The sequence below is a fragment of the Mesoplodon bidens genome (assembly GCF_964165515.1).
Source record: "Mesoplodon bidens genome assembly, contig: HAP1_SCAFFOLD_302, whole genome shotgun sequence".
Lineage (NCBI taxonomy): Eukaryota > Metazoa > Chordata > Mammalia > Artiodactyla > Ziphiidae > Mesoplodon > Mesoplodon bidens.
In genome coordinates this window covers 228,877-234,029 of record NW_027671335.1, presented here as the reverse complement: position 1 = coordinate 234,029, position 5,153 = coordinate 228,877, and the positions used below count along the sequence as shown (strand labels likewise).

The 5,153-nt window shown below is 43.5% G+C and overlaps 1 pseudogene across 1 annotated transcript; it reads right to left on the bottom strand.

Annotated features, from left to right (window-relative positions):
• Positions 1 to 229: 229 nt before the first annotated feature.
• On the bottom strand, positions 230 to 4,660 carry LOC308611554 (3-hydroxyisobutyrate dehydrogenase, mitochondrial-like; annotated as a pseudogene). The gene is made up of 2 exons: positions 4,649 to 4,660; positions 230 to 1,548 (listed from the first exon to the last, which is right to left on the bottom strand). The product of its transcript is annotated as a 3-hydroxyisobutyrate dehydrogenase, mitochondrial-like (transcript).
• Between the last annotated feature and the right edge of the window lie 493 nt (positions 4,661 to 5,153).

The window sequence follows — 5,153 nt, the reverse complement described above, 5'->3', positions numbered from 1 at the left end:
AATCAAACTTTTGAAAAAGGCCAATCAGCTAGCTAGCTAGCAGTTACCATCAGTGGCTTGCAGAGAAAAAAATTACAGATGATATGTTTGCTAAATAGATAAAAAGAATAAGCAGTTTAGAATGGGTGAAAAATCCCAGGATCTACTGTGACCTAGACCAGAGGTGCCTAAACTTTTTGGAACCAGGGACCGGTTTCCTGGAAGCAAATTTTTCCAGGGAGGGGGGGCGGGGTGTGTGAGGTTCAGGCGGTAATGTGAGGCATAGGGAGCAGCAGATGAAGCTTAGTTGGCTTGCTTGCGACTCACCTCCTGCTGTGCAGCCCGGTTCCTAAGAGGCTGTGGACTGGTACCCGTCCAAGGCCAAGGGGTTGGGAACCCCTGACCTACACACTCAAAAGCAGACAGCTGACCTTTGATTAAGCCCATTTTCCTGTGGAGTGAGCCATAAGGGGCTCCAAGACACAGTTTGGTTTCAATGTTTCAGTGTTCACAGCCAGAGGGCAAACTCAGAATGTCTCCTCCTCTTGCAAAAACTGGACCACGGATGAGAAGTCTTTTTTTTTTGAGTAGCCCTTCACGCACAACATCCCTGCAGATCTGATGGGCTTGACTGCCCAGAAGGACTGGGCTCTTTGTGCTGGTAGCAGAGTCTCATGCTAATCCCAGATCCTTAGCCATTAGTGTTGCTCCAAATCCGCCCTGATAGTAATTAGCCGAGGGAACTCCATCCATCACCCCAGGTACAGGATTATAAGTGTCACTTGACCAACATTGTCCTGAGCTCGTATTTAGGATTTTAGCCAAGAGTTTTGGGTCAAGCCCTAACCTGAGTCCCAGATTCATAGCTTCAGCAGTTCCAATCCTACTAATAGCCAGCAGCAAGTTTTTGCAGATCTTCGAAGCCTGGCCAGTCCCAACAGCTCCACGATGCACCACATGGGAGCCCATGCACCACAGCAGCTCAACCCCTCCCATCCTAAGTGTGAGGTGGCCAGATCGAGCCATTCCCACACTACCAGAAACAGGGGCATCCGTGAAAACCGCTCCCATTTTCTCAACTTCTTTGGCCAATTCTCCGAAAACCATAGGATCAACAGTACTGGAATCTATTAATAGTGAGTCTTTCTTCACTTTTTTTTGAATTCCATTTGCTCCACAATAAGCTTCTAGTGCATTGATGCATTGTAATAATTCTGTCACCTTTTTCGGCTACATCCCCTGCAGAAGACACTACAGGGTTCATCTGCATCTAGAAGCTCTTTGCATGAATCAGGGAACACATCAACAATGGTGAGTGGCTAGCCATGTTTCATGAGCTCTTTTGCCACTGGACTCCCCACGTTGCCTACTCCAATGAATCCAACTGGAGTCTTGGAAGCTACTGACCTAGAACACAGCGCTGCAAGGCTGGCCACCACTGGTTGCTGCAGACGACTCCCTGTACCGGAGGCCGGAGGTGGCTCCACGGAGACGGAAGGAGGCTGCCACGCTGCCCGTGCCCCTCCTTCCCACGGTGACCTCCTCGACTCCCGGCTCACCCACTGGCTGCTATAGGGTGCGTGATGCGGAGGGCCGGCTCGGCTGTGGCGATTCTTAATACCTCTTTGGTACTAGGTTACACATACAGTTTCACCTAGTGAGCGATTTAACAGAAGGAATTTTTTTCTACGGCATTTTTGCGGCACAGCAGATAGAAGCGAGGTCACTATTTCTTTGAAAAACTGAATTAAAAATTTATAGAAAGTCATGATTCATTCTACAAATATGCTGAGTCAAAGAAACGTGAAAATTGATGCGATGGAGGAAGAGCGCTAGACTTCCCTGATGCTCAACTGGCACCTTTCTTCTGGTGTCAGAACATGGTTGTGTAACTCCTTTAATCCCAGTGGATTTTCCAAAAATTCCAGAATCTTCAGATTTTGGTAGCCTCTGTTTACTGCCTTTGCCCCCCTATGCCAAACCCCACCCCACCCCGCACACATTCATTTTTTACCAGTTGTCCTCCGGGGTGTTTTTCTTTATAGAGTTATTGCAGCAGTTTGTTAGACTACTGACCCCCAGTGCAAATGCCCCTCCCCCCGTTTTCTCACCCTGTGTAGTTTTGTTCCACCTTGACCTGGGCTTGGTCACGTGACTTGCTTTGGCCCAATGGCATATCAAGAGCTGAAGCTTGAAGAGCACTCGTGCTTTAGGGCTTGTCCTCATGGAAACCTGACATGTTAGGAAGCCTGGCTAACCTAGTGGAGACTAGGCACAGGCCACAGCCAGCACCAATGGCCAGACATGTGAAAGCAACCAGCCCCAGTCCAGCAACCAGATGATGGCAGCCTCAGTAGTCACCTCAGGTGAAAGCAAGATAGATCCACCCAGGAGATCCCAGCCCATTCTGCTGATTCACAAATTGTGAGGAGATAAAGTGCCTGCTGTTTTAAACCACCAAGCTTAGGAGTAGTTCATCACACAGGAAGAGATATAACTATCTTTACTGTTAGATTATCTTCCCATTTTATACCATGTTTCCCCTCAAACGACTGTTCCTTAATCCAAGATTCTAGAAAAGAAATTAACAACTGATGAGGCTGATAGAGCCTTAACATTTTTTATAAGTTTTGTAAACTTTTAAAATAACTGTTAATAAAATCAATATTTATTTGATCACAAAATTATTTTCTTCAGTTGCCTTAAGAAGTAATGCAGAATTGTACTAAGTTTATACATTTGGAGGCTCTAAAAATGTGTTATTCCTTGGATTCAAGTCCTAGTGTACTTTATGTGGGCATTCACGTTTGCAAAATGATTCCAGGAAAGTTGCGATTTCATTTTACAACTTTGGCCTAAGGAGTCTTATGATATTTTACCTGAGAAAAAGAACACATTAATTCCACTTTCAGCTATTAAACCCATGGCTTCCTGTATTTTCTAAATTCCCTATCAGTGAAGAAGACTATGTATAGCGTACAAGACTGTCATGATTAGGAGGAAGGTAGTACAGAAAGAGCCCATCAAATTAGGCATTGCCCAGTCATGTCAGTATACTAACGTGGCGAGCCACAGGCAGCTTGAAGCCTGGAAAAAAGACAGATACAGTGTAATGATTATCCTAAGGATCCGGATAATGATTCCCATGATTTTGTTTTAAATATTAATGGCAGAGGATTCTGGGGAAATGGTGGTGGCTACAGAGAAGATTTTTATCCCTGAATATGCCACCCCTCCCCTAAATACACAACCCCCCACCCCCACAAAGAAGAAAGAAAAGCATCTAGGATAGCAAGATCAAAAACCCACAGACAACATCTACAACAAGGTGTCCACATTAACTGCAACATACAGCCAGGTAGGAACAAACCAACAACAGGAAAAAGACCTACATATGTGTATCCCAAGGTGTGTGGGAGGAAGACGAGGGAAGGACTCTCTCTCTCTTTAAGGAGAGCCAAAGGTTACTATGGTTCATGAACTCACTGAGATTGAAAAACTCACTGAGAACAGCGGCAGAAACCGGGAGTGAATGTTGCAGGCTCCACTTTGCAGCTGAGTGCAAGAACTTTGAAATGTTCTGAGGATGCCAAGTGTTCTGGGGTCTGTGAAACCTTGACACCTATCAAACCAAAGCACCATTCCAGAACAAATCCCCATACTCAACAAGGACAGGAAAGAGGAGGCCTGGGTAAATGGGCATAGGAGGGCCGAGGAGGAAGATTTTAGAAATTTTAAGGTCATTTTTTAAAATTATGTTGTGGGGCCTCCCTGGTGGCGCAGTGGTTGAGAGTCCGCCTGCCGGGACACAGGTTCGTGCCCCGGTCTGGGAAGATCCCACATGCCGCGGAGCGGCTGGGTCCGTGCACCATGGCCGCTGAGCCTGCGCATCCGGAGCCTGTGCTCCACAACGGGAGAGGCCACAGCAGTGAGAAGCCTGCGTACCGCAAAAAATAAATAAATAAAAAAAATTATGTTGTGAAAATAATAGAAGATAGTGAGCCCTGGAGTTCTGAAGCTAGAAATTATATTCTGATCTATGTTTCCCTCCTAAAGTGGAAACTTATTTCATTTAAAAATGAGCGACAGAAGAGTATTCCATTCACATCCTGTAGAAAATCAGTGAGAAAAAAAAAGAAAAAAGAGGGGTGAAAAGAAAGTTCCAGCAAATCCTGAAAACGTCACAGAAAGACACGTCCACAGAACAAATGAAATTTATTGCCTGATATTGCGGAAAAAGTAAAAGAAATTTTCAAAGGAATAGAAACTGGTTTTAAGAAAAACATAAAAGAAATTAGAAAAATTCAGAAATGAAGTGATTGGAGAATAGCAAGATTTGAAAAGGTGAAAAATTCAGTAAGTAATTTGTTTAAAAAAAATCATGTCTCGAGAGAAGGTTAAACTAGAAGGAACACAAGTTTGAATAAACACAGTGGATAATGTCTCCTTGGAGAAACAGCTGATTTCAAATCCAGCATAAGAAACGAACAAGATGTTCCTGGTACCTCTTGTCATATAAGAGAGCTGGGAAGACTTCAAAGACTACTGTGGTTGTGTGGAAAGGACTCAGGAGCCAACTTGAACAGGATCCGTGAACCTAAGAGGGGACAATCTCTGCATCGATATTTATAACAACCTCACTGAAAACAACAACAAAGCAAGAAAATACCTCATTAGTCATCTTTGGAAGAGTCAACCTTTCTCTCTCTTGTTTTTTCTTTTTTTGTAAAACTGGTAAATAAAATAAAAGAAACATTTATTCTTCCTTTCCTAATTAAACTGTAACTCAGGGCAACCAAGTAGTTGATGAAATAATGTTCTAGCTAGTAAATGAATAATCATCTAGTTAGTAGAATATCACCATTTGGTACCCTTAATAAATTAATGGATCTAGACATTGATCATTAATGGCTGCAACGTCACAGTAAGACAGACACTTTATAGTTCCTTTTGGAATTCATCAGTATTATCTATGAAGTAAACTTGACAAAAAAATCACACCTGAATTATGTCAGTGCTCTAGATCTATCTACCAACTGACAGTAAATACATGGACCAAAGGAGCATGATAAACATATAAGCAGAAAGGGGATGCAATCAGCATAATCCAGACAGTTGGGAACCCTACTGGATGAATGCTTTGAATTCAAGGACAAATACTTGCAAGAAAAATG